General features: G+C 42.6%; 1 protein-coding gene across 15 annotated transcripts in view; it reads right to left on the minus strand.

Moving 5' to 3' along the window:
• The window catches only part of ATXN1 (ataxin 1), a 520,605-nt gene that overhangs the window by 246,520 nt on the left and 253,451 nt on the right, over nucleotides 1–20,634 (minus strand). The window lies entirely within an intron of this gene.

Consider the following 20,634-nt stretch of genomic DNA (forward strand, 5'->3'; position numbering starts at 1 on the left):
GCACTGGCTCCAGACGTGCAGGCTCAGTAGTTGTGGCTCACGGGCCTAGTTGCTCCGCGGCATGTGGGATATTCCCAGACCAGGGCTCGAACCCGTGTCCCCTGCATTAGCAGGCAGATTCTCAATCACTGCGCCACCAGGGAAGCCCCTGACTTTCACTTTAGAAACTGTACGTGCCCCTCTGTTGATGACTCCGGTGAAGCACAGTATCACTGATACTCAAAGTCATCACGGACATTTATTGAACACTGACTATGTTCCTGGCACTGTGCGAATGCTTTACATACAATACTCCCCTCCACCGCACCCTGTGAGGTAGCTAGTAATCATTCTTACCTCTTATTGACAAGAAAACTGGGCATTTGTAGGGCTAGCAGATGTTAAAGGCAGTATTTAAGCCACTATCTTTCACGCAATCTATGCTCATAATTTCAGTGCTTTATCACGTCTCCAAAATTGATCTGATTATCAGCACTCTTGTACTTATTATAAAAAAGTTAAATATTAATTCAATGTCACCTTATTTTTCCCCAGAGTCAATATGTCACCTACATCTTAGCATTACTAACTCTTTTTGAATTTGATTGTCCTTTGATTTTAGTTTCCAAGCTAAACGGAAATCAACATGATCATATGTCCATCGGGAGTAAATTTATAGTTATTTCAGTAAATTTAAAATGTCGATTAATCCCAAATCCAGATGCCAAAACACTAAGGAAATACCTAAAGTCGAAGTCCTACCCAAATGGCTAAATTTCATTAGAAAGAAAGCAGATAATAAAATCAAGAGCCATATGTGAATCCTTACTTTAAAATACGGAAGTAAAGAGAGGAATTTCTATATATTATGTCCATGGAATAAAAAAAAACACAAACATTTTAACCTATTTACAAACTCTACCTACTATAGGTCTTAGGATGACTGCGCACAAAATAGACATGAGCGTATCAAGAAATCAACAGTTATTTATGGGTCACATATTAACTTCCCTTTTGTACCTGTGTGCGGATGCCATTATTTGTTTGCACTATTCTGGTTACGCCTCTGTGCCTCTGAGCCTGCCACTCCCTCTGATTAGCATGCCTTTCCCCTCCTTGCCAACCAGAAAATGCCTACTCATTCTTCAAGGCCAACCTCCAATCTCAATTCCTTTTGATGTCTTTCTCCACCTCTCCTGAGGTTTTCCGGGAATCCAAGCAGAGGGGGTCCTGCCCCCTCCTATGCTTCCCTAGCTCAGCAATGGCACCGACATCACCCTGACATTGTCCTTTCCAAGCTATGCCCCATTCCCAACCATCCAGTCACTGAGTCTGCCACCAGCACACACCCTTCCCCTTCTCTCCCGACCACCACCTCCGCTCCAGGCTGCCCACCATCCCGACTCATCTGGACCATTCTGCTGCCCTCCCATTTAGTCTCCCCGCTTCCTTCCCTGCCACCCTACAGCCCCTTCTCCTACAGCCCATCCTCAGCACCTGCCCAAAGCACTGCAGCGGCTTTCCACAGAGCTTGGATTCTGACCATGGCTCCCAGGGCCCAGTGTGATCCAGCCCTTGCATTCTTTTCCAGCCTGCATGCAGCTCTTCTGCCTTACTTTTCATTCCTGAAAAGTACCTAGCTCTTCTAGGCCTCAGACCCTTTGCACAAGATCTCCTCCTTGCTGAGACGTCTCCCCGAATCACCCACCTTCTTCATCAAATGACCTTGTAGTCTTTTGACTACAAGTTCAGTCCTCTTCTCCTCCTTCAGTTCAGTCCTCTTCTCCTCAAGGGAGCCTTTCCTGATCTCCTCCGCCAGGTCACTACTCCCTACTACATGCTTTTACAGAATCACTCTCTTCCTTGTTACACTGGTCACCTTTGTAATTTTACTTTTTTTTTTTTTTGCTAAATTCACCGATGAATGCTTGTTTCCCCCACTAATTAGTAAGTTCCAGGAAGGCAGAACTGTGTCAAATTCTTGCTCATGCTTTTATCCTCATTGTTCAACACAATGCTAGGCATGTTATAGGCACTCACTAAAAACCTGTTGAATGAATAAATGAGAAGAAGAGGGAGCGGAGGAGAAGGACATCCCTTATCATAATTTAATGAGTGTTTGTTGAATCAATCTGCTGATGGCTTTTCAACACACAGAGCACAAGGTCCGCCCTCCTTAGAACAGCAGGCCAGCCTCCTTGTGATCTGACCTCAGCCACGATGGCCCTCCTCCAGCTGCACTTGACACTCAGCCCCTCTGAATCCCTGTAGCTGCCTGACCAAGCCTGCCTGGCTCCGGCTCCTGCCCACACCCTGGTCTATTCTTTTCCCTCTGCACTTTTCTCTCTGATCATCTTTTCAAACTCAGACTCACTCTTCAAGTTTCAGAGCTAGGGCTGATTGTCTGTGAAGACCTCTCTTAAACCTTCTGGGGAGCTGAGGTCCCCTTCTCCCATTTTCCTACAATACCCTGTACCTACTCCTATTAAAGCAATTATCATATTTTCTTGTACTTGTGTCTTAGGCCAAGTTCATCTCTCCCAGTACATTGCTAAGTCCCTTAAAGGCAAGAGGGGGTGGGTACTGCCTCATCCCACTCTCCCCAGAGTTTAGCATAGCAGCCTGGCACATAAATAGTCAGTAAATAAATATTTGTTGAATGAACAAAAGAAAGTTTATAGATATATGAAATATGTGTAAAGCTCCAGAGTTGCATATTTAAAATATCAATATATTATTAATATAGTATTTTTAAATTATTATTAAATGTTGTGAGGCATAATGGTTACAAATTCATCTGTAAAATGGGCATAATAACACCCACCTCACACAGTAGTTGGGAAAATTAAATAATATATATGTATATATATTACCATATGCATATAATAATATATAAGCATATATATGTAAAATATTTATATTCAAATAATATATAAGTATATATATTATCATACATATAATAATATATATAAGTATATATATTACATATATATATAAAATTACATATAAGTAAAAAAATATATATATATATTTTTTGGCTGCACGGCATGCGAGATCTTAGTTCCCCAACCAGGGATCAAACCCGTGCCCCCTGCAGTGGAAGCGCTGAGTCTTAACCACTGGACCGCCAGGGAAGTCTCCATAAGTAAAATATTTAGTACAGAGTTCAGCATACTGGAAGCACTCTATAAACATTATCATTAGGGCAACCAAGGTGAATTTATAATTCATGCTTCAAATTTAACAGTTTTATTTGCCAACATTTTTTCCTATTAAAACATTAATTAGCGTTAGCATCTCTGTAAGGCCACAGAAAGGTGATCAGAGAGGTCCTCAGCAAACTAAGGATAAAGGAGAGTTTTATTCACTACAGCTGAAGGGCAAATTATTGTTTCAATAATCTGCAATGTATGTGTAAAGGCACAGACACTTCAACACAAAAGAAGCATTTCTGTCCAAAAATTACCTATAAAATCTAAACGATAGAAACAACAAATATTGTCATTCAAACGCTATAAACGTTTAGCTGAAATAATTAGAAACGCTTACTGTGAATTATTTCTTTTGCTAAAAAAACAAGATAGGGATACATATTCATCCATGTCTTTTAACTACTGGACAGACTTTATAAATATTACGTATTTGTCTAATGAATATGCCATAAAAACGTCTGAATTAACAGCCAACACATTCCACATGTTGTCTATTAGATGCTATTCTGATTTAGAATTGCTAAAATTTAACAAACTCTGCAAAGAGGGGGAAAGAAGCAAAATAATTCTGCAACAGGTTTTTTAGGAAAAATAATGTAAGAATGAACTGTTTACAAATGCTACCAATACACAGCTGAGCAGAATATACTGGCAATAGTTTATTCTGCAAAGCAAATTTATAATTTAGTCTTATATTGCTCTTTCTGTTGCACACTTGCTGAATTTAAATAACAAATACTGAACTATTTTATATATACTGTGTGCTACTGAAATATAAAGCACTATCATTATTGCATTTTGAGATTTCTATTCTCAATTCATCTTTATCTCTGTGATAAATGACAAAACCCAAAGCAAGTTAGATTTCTAACTGGGGCTTGACCATTTTTTGAGAAGTAATAGAGTTACGAAGGGGAAATATAAAAATGCTAACTTCTTTTTTTAATTGAAGGGTAATGGATTTACAATGTTGTGTTAGTTTCAGGTATACAGAGAAGTGATTCATCTATACGTATACATACATGTGTGTGTGTGTATATATATATATATATATATACTCTTTTTCAGATTCTTTTCCATTATAGGTTATTACAAGATATTAAATATAGTTCCCTGGGCTATACAGTAGGTCCTTGTTGTTTATCTATTTTATATATAGTAGTGTGTATCTGTTTACCCCAAACTTCTAATTTGTCTGAATTTATCTAAACTCTAAATTATCTAAATTTACTTAAATGCTAAATTCTTAACTGTTTTACCAGTAGGATACTAAACTACTTTTAAAGTGAATTATAATTCTATTCATTGGGCACAACTATTAACCAGTTTAACATAATGCAAATCTATTGTGCTTTGCAACATAATTAAGATGAAAAGGTAGGACAAACAAATTTAGCAAAAAAAAAAAAAAAGTTTTAATTTACTTAGATAATATTTCTCTGAATTTCCTATTAATTTCATTATCATGATACTTGTGTTTGTGTCATAAAATCTGGTGAAATCTTAGAAATTTACAAGGCAAAATTCCTCTTTATTTATGCTGGTCCCTCAATAGGGAATGCCCTTCTTACCAATTCAAATGTTACTCTTCCTTTAAGATTCAGCTCAGATGTCACGTCCTCTGTAACATGCTTCCACATATACTGTTATTTGTTCTGTCATGTAATGAATGACCCATTTCCCTCTCTACACTGTGAGATCCTAAGAGTCATTATCAGGTCTCTGCATTTTTCATAACAAACTGCACATTCCTTTGCACATTAATATTCTCAGTAAAGACTGGTTCAATGTGTCAACGAACACACACATTTTGATACCCTTAAGACTATGGTGAAAATGTCACTGCTTGTGATCTAAAGTTAAAGGTTAAAGAAAAAAAATCCATTTTTAGTGAAATGAAACTCTTAGCATTTTCACTTCCAGATGCATCAGCATTGCATAAAAGATGCTAAAACTATTTTAGAAAACAGACATTCTGCACATTTTCCTCTTGGAGAATTAGTCTGAAAAATACCAAGCCACACAGGGGCCTCTGGGTGTTCACAGGACAAACGTGCAGTTGGGTATTGATTCCACACACTCCTTCAATGGAAATCCAGAGGAAGATTCAACCTCCACCACACGGGCATGCCACACATTACTCTATGCAGTTGCTCAAGAGTAAGCTGAGGACCCCCTGGAGACGTCTGCCCTCGCCTTCCAAGACTGGCCAGCACTTTAGTGATGATGCATCTGAGCAAGAGAGAACTTTGGTACCCAGAGGAGCACCACACCAGTCCTGGCATATGTTTTCCACTTTCACTGTCATTCTTATTCCCACATGGACCAATCTCTTACATATAGCCTTTTAATTTTTCAAGATTAAGCCTCTGTGATAATTTGCCTGGCTGCATCACCTATGACATCATTATACACAGACCAAATCCCTCCTCACTCAAGGCCACGTTCTGCTCAGAAAAGAACAGTGGGCAGCAAAAGAACAAGTTTCTCCTAATAAGCTATCCAAGCTGATTGTCCACATTCGGAACTATTCATCACCATTGGGACAATAAATGGAGTTTCCAGAAGGTCACGCCAAGCCTATTTAATGGGCTCTCTTTTCTCCATGACCCAAGATTCTCTAGGCGTTCCATAGGAACAGGAGTAGAGGGCTTCTGTGTCTCCCATCTCATCCCACTTCGGGGATACTGTCAGCTTCACCCTATATCCTCAGCCACCCAAAGGACCCCAAGGATTTCCCTGTCATACCACATCTTTTAAACACTCATGTGTAATGTCAAGACACTGGAGACTATGAAAAGGGACTATAGGGACTTCCCTGGTGGTGCACTGGTTAAGAATCCACCTGCCAATGCAGGGGACACGGGTTCGAGCCCTGTTCCAGGAAGATCCCACATGCCGCAGAGCAACTAAGCCCGTGCACCACAACTACTGAACCTGCGCTTTAGAGACCGCGAGCCAGAACTTCTGAGCCCGCACTCCACAACTACTGAAGCCCGCACGTGAAAAGCCCAGGCTGCACAACAAGAGAAGCTACCACAGTGAGAAGCCCGTGCACCACAACAAAGAGTAGCATTTGCTCAGCACAACTAGAGAAAGCCCGTGCACAGCAATAAGACCCAACACAGCCAAAAAATTAATTAATTAATTAATTAAATAAAATTACTTTAAAAAAAAGGGACTATGATAGGAAATAGGTAGAATATGGGAACAACAAGGGGAAATTCTGGTTTATGCTATCACCTTAAAATACTTGTATTTTACAAAGGTAATAATGTACAACATGATAACTATACTTGATGACTATATGATACAGATGAAAGTTATTAAGAGAGTAAATCCTAAGAGTTTTCATCACAAGGAAAAATTAATTCTTTCTTTTTCTTTTTTGTATGTATATGAGATGATGAATGTTAACTAAACATTGTGGTAATAATTTCACAATACATGTAAAGTCAAATCATTATGCTGTACACCCTAAACTTCCATAGAGCTGAATGTACCTCAATAAAGCTAGAAAAAATTTTTTAATCCAAAAAAAATTTTTGCATTATGCAAAATTTGAAATCTACAAAAGGATGCACACAACATGTATATAATCTATGACGCACAGCAATAAAATGAAAACCCATAAACGTACCATCTCATTTCAGACATTACCAATAACGATGCATATACCTATCTGCTACTTCCCTAAGCTCTCCCCCACCTCCTCTCCAGAGGTAACCACAGTCCTGAACTTTGTACCATACCGTAAAATATATCATTTAATTTTGCTCGTTTCTAAACTTTATAAATAATTCTATCTTATTATATATAGACTTCTGTGGTTAGTTTTTTTGCACACAATGTTGCTTCTAAGATTTAACTATGCTGTTGGTAGCAGCTGTGGATCGTCCATTTTCACTGCTGTATAATATCCCTTGTGTGAATTTTTCAGTGTTCTACTAATGGATTTTTAAAATTTTTAGTTTCTAGTGTTCATTTTATTTAATTATTTTACTAGAAACAATGCTGTTTCCAGTAGAAACAATACACATAAGCAAAGTTTCTCTGGAGTACTGCCTAGGAATGGATTGATTGGGTCATGGTATATGAATATTCACTCTTACACAATCCTGCCATATTGTTTTCCAAAATGGCTATGCCAATCTACACTCCTACCAGTAGTACACGCTATCATTTTTTAAACTGTGAAAACATTTTAAAATCAAGGAGAGCTATGTGATCTAAAGCTGATGCTCTTATTTTATTGGCCCAAGTTATGAATGTTCATAAAGAAATAAACATCGTATACCTCTCTCTCACACTGGTGAGTTTATATTTTGTTCCTCACTAAACATAGCAAATGAGAACTACTTCCTAAGATATGTTTATTTTTCCACCTTCAAATGGGGCATTAACTAGCCACTTAGACTAGACTGAGGATAAATGATTTGAAGGCTCCACTTGGCTTTATTTCCCAATCATTCAATTCTTAAGCAAGGTGGCTACCAAAGGTGTCAAAGAATGATCTAGAATACTAAGGGTCCCAGGGACCAAAACTGCCCACTCGGAACAGGAAGTCATGTACAAACTTAAACTACACTAAAGTATGGCAAATTGAGATAATTCTTTAATTTCCTTCAATATTAAGAGAGAAACAGAGGACCTGTATTCAGAAAATTATAAAACACTGATGAAAGAAAACAAAGATAACATAAACAGATGAAGAGATATACCATGCTTCTGCATTGGAAGAATCAATATTGTGAAAATTACTATACTACCCAAAGCAATCTACAGGTTCAGTGCAATCCCTATCAAATAACCAATGGCATTTTTCACAGAACTAGAAAAAGAAATTTTACAATTTCTATAGAAACACAAAAGACCCCAAATAGCAAAAGCAATCTTGGGAAAGAAAAACAGCTGGAGGAATCAGGCTCCATGACTTCAGACTATACTACAAAACTACAGTAATCAAGACAGTATAGTACTGGCAAAAAAACAGAAATACAGATCAATGGAACAAGACAGAAAGCCCAGAAATAAACCCGTGCGCGCATATAGTCACCTTATCTTTGACAAAGAAGGCAAGAATATACAATGGAGAAAAGACAGCCTCTTCAATAAGTGGTCCTGGGAAAAACAGACAGCTACATTCAAAAGAATGAAATTAGAACACACCCTAACAGCATACACAAAAATAAACTCAAAACGGATTAAAGACCTAAATTTAAGACCGGATACTATAAAACCCTTAGAGGAAAACATAGGCAGAACACTCTATAGCATAAATCACAGCAAGATCCTTTTTGACCCACCTCCTAGAGTAAGGGAAATAAAAACAAAAATAAACAAATGGGACCTAATGAAACTGCAAAGCTTTTACACAGCAAAGGAAACCATAAATAAGACGAAAAGACAACCCTCAGAATGGGAGAAAATATTTGCAAATGAAGCAACTGACAAAGGATTAATCTCAAAATATACAAGCAGCTCATGCAGCTCAATATCACAAAAACAAACAACCCAATCCAAAAATGGGCAGAAGACCTACACAGACATTTCTCTAAAGAAGATATACAGATGGCCAACAAATGCATGAAAAGATGCTCAACATCATTAATCATTAGAGAAATGCAAATCAAAACTACAATGAGGTATCACCTCACACCGGTCAGCAGGGCCATCATCAAAAAATCTACAAACAATAAATGCTGGAGAGGGTGTGGAGAAAAGGGAACCCTCCTACACTGTCGGTGGGAATGTAAATTGATACAGCCACTATGGAGAACAGTATGGAGGTTCCTTAAAAAACTAAAAATAGAACTACCATATGACCCAGCAATCCCACTACTGGGCATATACCCTGAGAAAACCATAATTCAAAAAGAGACATGTACCACAATGTTCACTGCAGCACTATTTATAATAGCCAGGACATGGAAGCAACCTAAGTGTCCATTGACAGATGAATGGATAAAGAAGATGTTGGCACATATATATACAATGGAATATTACTCAGCCATAAAAAGGAACGAAATTGGGTTATTTGTAGTGAGGTGGATGGACCTAGAATCTGTCATACAGAGTGAAGTAAGTCAGAAAGAGAAAAACGAATACTGTATGCTAACGCATATATATGGAATTTTAAACAGTGGTACTGATGAACCTAGTGGCAGAACAGGAATAAAGACGCAGACGTAGAGAACAGACTTGAGAGCACAGGAAGGGGGTAGGGGAAGCTGGGATAAAGTGAGAGAGTAGAATTGATGTATATACACTACCAAGTGTAAAATGGATGGCTAATGGGAAGCTGCTGCATAGCACAGGGAAATCAGCTCGGTGCTTTGTGACCACTTAGAGGGGTGGGATAGGGAGGATGGGAGGGAGATACAAGAGGAAGGGGATATGGGGATATATGTATACATATAGCTGATTCACTTTGCTGTACACCGGAAACTAACACAACGTTGTAAAGCATTTAGACTCCAATAAAGACGTGGAAGAAAAAAAAAAAAGAGAAACCGAGGGATAAATAACTGAAGTAGATGAAGAAAAGCCTTATGAGCTTTTATTTTAAAACAGCAAAAAATTTTTAAGAACCTTTGTAATTAGGTTTTTCCAGGCTTAGGTTTAAGGAAAAGGCTTCTTCCCTCCCAAAAGATCAAGGTCAAAGCTGGAGGCTACTCTACTGCAAGTGTGAGGTCCAAGTCATCCAGTTCTACATCTTTCCCCCAGGTATCTACAGACCTGGCTGGGTCTCAGTGTAGATTTAGCAAATAAAGGGCATGAGGAGGGGCAAAGAATACAATGAACAGAACCACTTCCTGGTACAACGGTAACAACGGCAGGACAGCACCATAGCAGACCCTGAAGTTATTTGGGAGAGTAACTATAACTAGTCTGCCTTCTTTGACTAATAGGAACAGAGACCAGGGCAACAGTCTGTGAAACCTGGTCAGCTTCACCCAATACTGTTGTCAACAGTTTCAACTTTCTTCCCCACAGCCATTTATTATTGGTAGTAACCACTCTCCCAATTTTAAATTATCTTGACCATGTTTTCGCATCCCTTCTCCATTCTGGTCTCTTTCTTACTGGTTAACCCTGACAAGCAGACAGATCTGTGAAAAGCAGACAGTGAGGGGAGAAGGTAGAGTTGGGCACCTTCATCTATACAATGGGTGTCTCTGAACATCTAGATGTGATAAAAAGTCAAACAAACAAGCAAATGGTGTTAATGCCTTAAGTCACCTATTTGAGATTTTTTGGTGTCTATCAGTGAGGTATTATGCTTCTTATTAGACTCCCACACTGCTTTAATTAAGCAGGGCCAAGGGGCCTTTTTTTTTTTTTTTTTGCGGTGCGCGGGCCTCTCCCGTTGCGGAGCACAGACTCCGGATGCGCAGGCTCAGCGGCCATGGCTCACGGGCCCAGCCTCCCCGCGTCATGTGGGATCCTCCCGGACTGGGGCACGAACCTGTGTCCCCTGCATCGGCAGGCGGACTCTCAACCACTGTGCCACCAGGGAAACCCCCAAGGGGCCTTATTTTAATCATACCGGTCATACCCTCTCTGTTCCGGCCAGATAGCTGGAACCTAGTCAGGCAGTGTTAAGAGAACAGCCTTTCCTTCTTGATCAGCCTTTCCTTCCTTCCGCTCCCATTGACCTTCTACTAAGAGCATATGGTGAACAAAATTTTGATATTTAGTATCTGGTGCTGGATGCCCACAAACAGGATGAGGGAAAAAAAAATGTGTCTGTAACCTCAGGTGAAATTCCAGATTATGAGACAGCTTTCAAGATTGGCAAAAACACTAAAATCAGGGACTTCCCTGGCGGTCCAGTGGTTAAGACTTCACCTTCCAATGCAGGGGGTGTGGGCTCCATCCCTGGTGGGGAGCTAAGATCCTACGTGCCTCGTGGCCAAAAAACCAAAACATAAAACAGAAGCAATATTGTTAACACACTGAATAGAGAATTTCAAAATGGACCACATCAAAAAAAAAATCTAAAAATAGAAGGTACTAAGATCATCCCATTTTACAGGATCCCTTTGTAACACGGATACGTACAGATCCTATTAAAACATAATCATCTGCCACAACTGCAAAAAGCTTTTATTTAAAATGACGTTGTATTCCGAGGTTATGTTAAAGGTGTGTCTGGCTTTCTATTCAGCGACTAGATGATCTGTTCAGGAGAATCGTTGTACTTCGTTGTAAGTGCTTAAGGAGGGACTAATTAGTACCCCCCCCCCCCGCCCCTTTAAATTCCTATGGGGAATGAGGTCATGCTCAAAGCACCAGGTGGAGGTCTCTTCAAACACTACAGCAGCACAAAGGGCAGCGCTTTCCCGAGGCAAAACAGGTATGAGGGCAAATCTTCCGCCAGGGGTATGTTCTTCACTGGCAGGCAGGGAGAACAAAAAAGCTAAGCTTTGGGGCTTCCCTGGTGGCGCAGTGGTTGAGGATCCGCCTGCCGATGCAGGGGACACAGGTTCGTGCCCCGGTCCGGGAAGATCCCACATGCCGTGGAGCGGCTGGGCCCGTGAGCCACGGCCGCTGAGCCTCCGCGTCCGGAGCCTGTGCTCCGCAACGGGAGAGGCCACAACAGTGAGAGGCCTGCGTACCGAAAAAAAAAATAAAAAAGCTAATTTTTTGGTGTAAGATCTTGCAAAAGACCTGTTCTGACGCTGGACCACCCACCCACGAATTCATCCCCTCTCCTCCACTTACTGCGCCACGCGGTCCCTTCCCGCTCCCTGATTGGCTATCCCCTTGGCCCAGGCGCACACCTCCAGGGAGCAGGGTGGAAGTTGGGACCCAGGGGCTGCTGCTCCAACCCCAATCCTTCCTCCTCCCCATCTGCATCCCAGCACCCACAGGGGAGTGCCACGCTCTGGGACACCAGCCCACAGTGGCTCCGTGGCAGCGTGCCAGTGGTTTGAGCTCCTACTCGTTTCTACAAGAGCCATGGCAAGCAAATTAGAGGTTATAAACACCTCCGGTGGAAGGAGGAAAATTCCTTTGGGCTTTGTAAAGGGAACTTCGTCAGCGGTGAGTGTCTCCACAGTAGAAAACAGATGTGCTCACCCAAGCCCCTTAACCCTGCTGGCATGTGTGGACCGCCCCTTCTGTTGGCTACAATCAAGGCAGCAGGGCAGGAAAACATTTCTTGGGGAAGAATGTCTCTCATGTTCAAGGTCACTGTGGGCCCCCAGATAAGCAACATAAAGCTATTTTCAATGTAGGTAAAGCATATTCCTAAATGCAGTGTTGCCAAATTCATTTTGAGAGAGGTGGCTGGAAGTAAACTATTTTGCTCCCAACACGGGTTAAAGTTTTGTTAGAAAACCAGGAAAGCACACATCCCTGGCCAGGGGACAGCAAAGAGAAACCGTTGAGTTCTAAACTGTGCTGGAAATAGAAGCAAGGGAGCAGTCTAGGATTAACTAAAAGCAGCAGTCAATTACGAACGACGCTTTGATGCATGTAACACAGCTTGTCACACCTTGCAGGGGCTGGTTGCCAGGGGGTGTGGCTTTCAAATCAAAGCCCTCCAAAAAGTCATGGATACCTGAAATTCCATAATTAGAGTCTTTCCTTTGGTTTAAAGATTCCCTCTCTCTCTCTCTTTAAATTTCAGAATAGTATGCTATCTTGGAAGTGGAATATCCAGACATCCAAAAAAAGAAACACACACACAAACATATATGCAAAGAGAACAGGTTTTGAATTAAAGCTGAGCTTTACCACTTTCCAGCTCTGTAACTTTGGGGAAGTTATTTATTGGCTTGAGTCTCAAGTTCATCAGCTGGGAAATGAGACAAACACCTGTCTCAGAAGGTTGGTGCAAAGTTGAAGTTCAATTATGTACATAAAAGTATGTGGCCCACTCATAGCAGACATTCAGACACTAGTTTTCCTCTGCTTTTTTACAGAAGAGGTCATAATAGGGGAACAAGTGAGGACAACATGAGGACGCTGGCTTCCTGATGTGGAAATGATGGGAAGGTCAGCAGAGATGGAGATGGGGGTGGCAGGAGAAAGGGCCACCTGGGACCCAGTGACAGAATCTGTTTCACAAATGTGCTGAGGTCAGCTTCTGCTCAAGGGCACGTGGTGGCTGCAGGCTGACATTTATTTGCAGTGTAGACTGGCTGGCAAGCTGTGAACCTAGAAACTGGCCTTCGCCAAAGAGCCATGCCTAGCCCCTCCCAAGGCTCTCCCATGCTTGGTGTCCAGCTGGGGAAACGAGGCATTGGGGAACATCTGAACAGCTGTCCTATGGGGTCACCTGCAAGGGCATGGGTTAGGTGAAGATATGAGCAGGTGGCAGGCAGGGAAGCCAGTAGCAGAGATTAAATGTAGCTTCCAACTTGCTGAAGCCCAATGATGTCAATCAGACCCCACTGACCCACAGGCCAGGTCAGTGGGGCCGGAGACTTTCCTACCAACTTACCAAGGACAGGCCCCACACCGAAGTGTGTAGCCAGAGATGGTTATCTTTTCCTAGGCATCAGTATCTCCACACTTAGGGATCGCCCCTTAGCTCACCCTGGAAAGCCAGCCATCCTTGACTTCCAAGGCGTGAGCTAAGCAATCTCACCAGTCTCTCAGGTGAATGGACCAAACAGAGAGGTCTAAAAATGGGAGGAGGGGAGGGGCTCTAGAGCAGGCTGAGGCAGAAATATATTTTTAGGCTGAGAAGAGTTTCGAAATCTAAAACGCTTCTAGGCAGAAGATAAACCTTCCCCAAATTTCCTTCTATAACTGCTGCCCATAAAAATAAGCTTAACCTGAACAAATAGGAAGGAGAGAGGGATTTTTAACAATAAACGGTAACCGCTAATACAAGTAACAGGGACATTATTTAGAAACATTAACAGGTCAGGAGACCAGCCCTTCTGTTTCCCCAAAAGGCCTCCTTGGAGCACTGTGATCTGCAGACCACATTTTGGAGATCACTAAACCGACAGTGTTTACTGCTGTAGTGGTTACTGGAGTGGACTTCAGCAGATTCACTTTTAGAAAATTTCAAAATATAGAAGTGGGAACAGCAATATACGTGCATGGAAATCTTCTAAGTGGTTTATTGTGTTTTTCTTTATGCAACTGTAGTGAATTATTGGCCATTATTTTCTAGCTAATAATCAAGATGAATAACTTTGGGTTGATTCATTCTGTGTATTATCTATTACAAATGTGCAAATTCCAGTTAACCTTTCCCTAACCCCCAGTATACCTTTGGACCATTCCCTCCTTCCTTCCTTTGATGAGTTGTGTACGCAAAGAATCTGGCATCTTTTTTTCTTTTTTGCGGTACGCAGGCCTCTCACTGTTGTGGCCTCTCCCGTTGCAGAGCACAGGCTCTGGACGCGCAGGCTCAGCGGCCATGGCTCACGGGCCCAGCCGCTCCGCGGCATGTGGGATCTTCCCGGACCGGGGCACGAACCCGTGTCCCCAGCATCGGCAGGCGGACTCCCAACCACTGCGCCACCAGGGAAGCGCTGGCATCATTTTAATACTAGTTGAGCAAAACCATTATGGAAGGTAAATAAAAGCTTCATGCATACAATGCTTCCCAAAGCCAAAGGAAATGATTTTGGAGTATCCACATCACTGATTACATTCCATCAGCAGAGATAATTAAAAGTTGACTATAGAATAATATTAAACAGCAGGCACAACTTTTTGAAAATTTCTCCCTGGTATTAGACATGCAAAAACACCAACTGAATGTTCGACGCTAATCACATTCATCTCTTCTTAAGAGCAGAGTATAATAAGTGGGTAGCCTAAATGGAATGCTTTGAACAGAACGCTTCACGATCGTCTGATTAGTCTAAATTTAAAACTCCAACAAAGGCAAGGATTATTCTTCTTGAGGTTCAAGATGCATGAGGATTTGGTGATGAAATTCCTTTAGGAGAGCAAAGAAAAAAACCTGCTATCTACAAGCTGCCAGTGTTTTATGTCTGTATAGTGTTTTTAAGTCAAAGTCACCATTCATCCAATGATAAATGTTTGTTTGAATAAATGAGTCAAAGAAAAGGCCTCAGAATACAAGTTTCATCGCCTCTAAGTTATGAATCAGGCAAAGCAATGTTCATCAGCCCCAAGCGCACAGGCTGAGACAGGTTAAATGTCGGCTCTCACCAACCAGGCCAAAGCCAGACCTGGAAACCCAACTCATGTCCTTTGATTCTTAGAAAATGACCCAGCTGTTAGGGCCTGTTGCTTAGCTGCCTCACTGCAAACTCTCAATACAACTGGGAATGCATGTTATCTAGGCCAGGTGAGGTAAGATGAAGGAAGCATAACAAAGCCGGGCTTGTTCCTGAAATTATTACAGGTAGTCACACACACAGGAAAAGGAAAATCCCCATCAAAACGCTAAAATTAAAGATTAAATTCTTAATGTCTTCACTCTAATGAGACACCTGGAGTAAATTACTCAGTGCTAGCATTGATACTATACCAAGAGTGAGAAAAAAATGAGCCTGCAGGATACTGGATGAGAGGTGGAACCTGGAGTTTCCCCAGGGGGCTTCAAGTTTATTCTTCCAGGAACACTGGTAACACCCATCTTTTTTCCATTGTGACCTTCTAACAGGATGCAATCCCTGAGCCAGCTAGACACTTAAAATCTATTTGTTTCAATAACTCAGAGGAGAAATGTAACTAGAAGATTTTTTGCAAGTGGAATCTATTTGGCAAGCAGAATCTGTTTCTATGAGAAAATTCTCATGCATTTCAGAGGGAGGGTTCTCAAATCGTAAATCTTGAAGTTTTCAAAATTCATGCCAAGGGAATGAATATCACCCCCATGCTAAGCTATCCCTGGTGAGCTAAGCATAAGCAGCAGAGCACGCGCCCCAGCATCTATTTTTCTGATCCCAGAGGAAGGTGAAACAGAGCTGTCCAGACTCAAATCGTAAAGTAGGTAAAGTCTGTCACAGGATCCGTTCCCTCTCGTCCCCTAAGGTGCCTCCCCTTAGGCCCCAGGGGTTTCTGCTCTGTTCGTCGCCTTTTCCACCCCAAGCTGCGGAGGGTAACACCAGTGAGGCATCGTATTGTTTCAATACGAATATACGTCATTCATTGTTTTGCCTCCTAAAAAATATTCGTTTAAACCTTTTCTCTTTTAAATTGAGGGATCAAAAGCTTTACTTGCCTTTAAATTCCAGCATCAGCTAGCAGCCAGCCTTCTGAATTGGGAGACAGGATAAGGTAACTCCCCTATTTGTAAAAGCTTATTTTGTTTCATGTGCAGGCCTGCCCTAAAGATGGAAATCCATTGAAATCGCAGGTGGGGTTCATACGCCATTCTGACCGGGGGCAAAAACTCTGTAACTCAGCCTCAGTTACTCACGTATAAAATAGGAATTATTATTACAGATTATAATATTATAACAATTATGAGACAATGAATATAAAGTAGCTGGCACATTGCTATCCTAAAGGCTAAACTATCCTCGGAAAGGACACAGTGGTTCCCAAGTGCAGCTAAATGCAGCCCCGGGTTGATCCAGCCACATCTGCTAAGGGCCAGAATCCCTGGGAACTCAAGAGCCTCATTCTTACCGGTTTCTCAAAGCTTCTGGCCTCAGGCCATGGAGCCAGGCGCCCCCTAAAGGCAGGCCTGGGGTTAGTCCTTCTCTGTTACTGTTCTTTTATCTGGCTCTTTTCCTGCCTGAGAGCATCTCAGCCCTTTCCCACTCCTCTCCTCCCCAGCCCCCTGGTCCCGGAAGCCTAGAGATACCGTGCCATTCCTCACTGTGCCACCCCCTTCCCAGGCCCCACCCTCTACCCTGTAGCAGCGTAGACATAAACTCAACATGCACTGGGAAACCCCAAAATTCGTGTGACTGGTTTTACTGCAATACTCGCTTTATTGGGGAAGTCTGGGACCGAACCCGCAGAATCTCGGAGGTCTGCCTGTAATGAATTTTTCATGGGGAGACCCCCAAGAGCCCCCCCAGTTGAGTTTACACAGCCTTGAGCCCCTGGCACCCAGAGCCTGATTTAAAACAAATTTCCCACGAGGAAAGGCACATTTCGAGGTGAGCAGATGACCCAGCCGAGAGAGAGGCCCCAGCACCGTGAATGGGAGTCGGGGTGGGGGGGACTTGCAAAGCACTGGGTTTGGCTCACCCTTCTTGAGGAGGTCCGAGCTAAATTTTACAAATCAAATATCACCATTTTGGCGAGGTTTGGAGAGGCAGGAGAGGACGAAACCACAAAAGAACCGGGAGGCTTCGACCAGAAACAGGGGAGGCATGGATGCTGAGTAGGGCAAACGGGCTGCTGGGCAGAGACTGGCCTGGAAGCTGCAGTGAAGGGAGAGAAATAACCGGACTGGGGCAGAGGTCGGGGTAGGGAGGACACCCCAAGGCGAGGTTCACGGAAGGCAATGCAGGGGATGCTTGGAAGAAGCACCCCTGGAGCTCTCAGTCACAACGTCGGCGGCATGAGGGATGTGTCTCTGCAAGGGTTCTCCAGCTCAGCATCTGGAAGCACAGTCTCCTTTAGGAGCAGCAGGACCTGGTGGGAAGGGCTACGGAAGCAGAATCCACAAACCAGGGGTCTCCTTGTCTGGTCCTCTCCTGGGATAAGACCTTGCAGAAGGGAGACTGGTCAAGGCCCTTTGACCAGGTCTGAATATGGCAAGAAGACAATGGGGAACAGTTGCAAGCGCTTCCCAAGAACCCCTCAATAAAGAGAGAAAGAAGGGCAGGGTCAAGAAAACGCTGCGCCCTTGGGTTTGGGAAGAGGTGGATACGGGGAGGCCCAGCTGTTACAGGTGGGACCCAGGATGGGCACATGTGATACTAGGCGGATTACATCCATGCACATGTATGGATCATATTACATACTGTGTCTGGAGAAAGAAAACTGCACTAATTATAGACATCAGAAAGCAAATCAAGGAGTGAAAAATGATCAAAATTATTTTAATTGTGTAAAAGTAATACAGATTAGAGTCATTTATGTGAACTGCTTCCACTAATGCCCAATGACCATGCAGCACAATATCAATGAAATGTATCAGGAACTGTGTACTCGATTAACTCGTGTAAGTTACATTTTATGACAATACTGAATTCTGTTTTATATGTTCAGGCTTCTGATTTTGTGAGGCATATAACTGCAGTGTCTGGGAGCTAGAAGGGACCTTAGGGACATCCCTGACTCTAACCCTTTCGTTTAAGATGAGACGGAGATGAAGAAGCCGGGGTTTAGAGAGGGTATGGCTTTCCCGAGGCCACAGGAGGACTTGTGTAGAGCAGGGGATACAAGAGCTGCTCGTGATACCTGCCCCGCTCCAGGGCTATCCTTAAAATGCTGTGCGGCCGGACAACACGGCAGGGACGCAATCCCTTTCCCCACGTTCTGCAACACCATCTGCTCACAATTCAGCATTATTCAAGGAGCTTGGAGAAGAGGTAGGATGCTTGGGGGGTGGGATAAGCTCAGGGATAGAGATGTTGGCGCTTTCAGTTAAGAGACTTTTGATTGATGTGACCGTTAGAAGAATTTACAGTCTCTCTCTGTTAAGAAAATCAAGAGGAGAGTCAGCACGGGACAGTAGGAAAAACGTAGTTTATCCAGTCAAAGACCCTAGGATGAGCCGCAACGCTTACTAGCTGTGTGGTCTAGGACAAGTTATAGAAACTTTCCAAGCCTATATTCCGCCAGCCATAAAACGGGCAGTAATGGTACTTATTCAAAGAGTTGTGAGATTAGATGAAATTATATATTAAGAACACCTAGCACAGCACGTGTGGCTCAATCAATATTCAACATTCTATCAGTATTTCTTTACTATAGTCTCCTCGCCTGGTGCCACTAAGAAAGTCTCACCTTTGAACATACTGGGTGGGTAACTGGGTGACCAAGGCCAGGTATACGTTATTGCACAGATAACCTTGTAAACCTCGTTCCAAAGTGTCAGTGTTATCTTCATGGATAACTTCAAACTAGAACGTCAGCGTGGAAACTCTAAGGGAGAGTTGTAAAAGCCAAGTCTGTTTCCATCTGGAATGTGAAATGTCAAAACACAGGCAACCTTGATCAATCATTAGGAAGCTCCTCTTGCTTTCCATTAAAATGTCCTTGCAGAAAACAAAGATACCACAGTTTAAGGGTATCCCCAAATTGCCTTCTTGATCCCTGATGGGAATCCTTGCTCATTTTCACATCCAAAGTCCTCTAAAAAATCGATCAAACATCTTAACGCGGTTAACCACAGGAAGGCAGCTCACAACATGTCCTTCTGGGGATCCATGAACTGGTTTGAAACGTCCAAGGCTGCGGAAGAGTAAGGCACTGCCCCGTCCACAGAGAAAGACCCCTCGACCCATGGTGAGCCCACAAGATTCTACGTCTGTCTTCTTATCACGCCTCCTCCCCACGTATAATTCTATCAGTACACGAGAGATTAAAGTCTCAGGGAAAAACATCAGGAGTCTGTGTCTTACGCTATCAACAAACCCCCAGCTGACACTGCTACATGCACAGTGACATTTCAGTAGAAGCCTCTGATTCTGTCTGCAGGCCTGAACATTAGTCCAGGTCTGTTCCCACACTCCCAGCAATACTGCCTTCCCTCTGTTCTAGAACTGTCTGTGACCTAGATGTTCTGGCAAGCAAGTAAGCCAACCAGCTCTACCTCTGTCTTCTCTCTCTCACACACTCTCTCTCCCTCTCCAAGGTTTTTCTTTCCTGAGTCACCTTTGTTGCCAATAATTGAAGCTGGACCAGAGAAAGGGGAGAAAACCCAAGCCAATAAATAAGGCTCCTCTGGCTCCATTAAGCCCCCGCCCATCCTCTGCCCGTGTGCACTCACTTCACTTTTGTTGCTTCTGACTATATTGTGTTCAGATGTGGAGAAAACTATTTTTTTCACTCTTATTCAAAGATATGACACTGTTGTTGTTTCTTTAAAACACGTTGGCATTCTTGCTCTTCCTTCTAGGAGAGGGACTTCAAGGATCACTGAAGCTTCTGGGGTGAAGCAATCATCTGCTAGGCTGAAAAAACAGAACCTAGCTGCCACTCCCTGCCAGGAAAAGTGCACAGGGTGAAACAGGCATCTCTTGGAATCAACAACATCACTGAAGGTGAAGGAACTGGTTGCTACTCAGGTGTTTTGCATCTAATTCGACCATGCAGCCTGAACCTAGTGAGGACCATTACAGGATAAAGGATTCAGGTGTAGCTAAAACCCAGTGCAGCCAAAATAAATGAATAAAATAAACAATTAATAAATAAATAAATATTTTTAAAAAGACAACAGAAAGCACCAAGGAACTTCCCTGGCGGTCCAGTGGTTAAGACTCCATGCTTCCACTGCAGGGGGCATGGGTTTGATCCCTGGTTGGGGAAATAAGATCCCACATGCTGCGTGGCATGGCCAAAAAAAAAAAAGAAAAAGGACTGGAGCAAA

Source organism: Stenella coeruleoalba (genome assembly GCF_951394435.1).
Source record: "Stenella coeruleoalba genome assembly, chromosome: 10".
Lineage (NCBI taxonomy): Eukaryota > Metazoa > Chordata > Mammalia > Artiodactyla > Delphinidae > Stenella > Stenella coeruleoalba.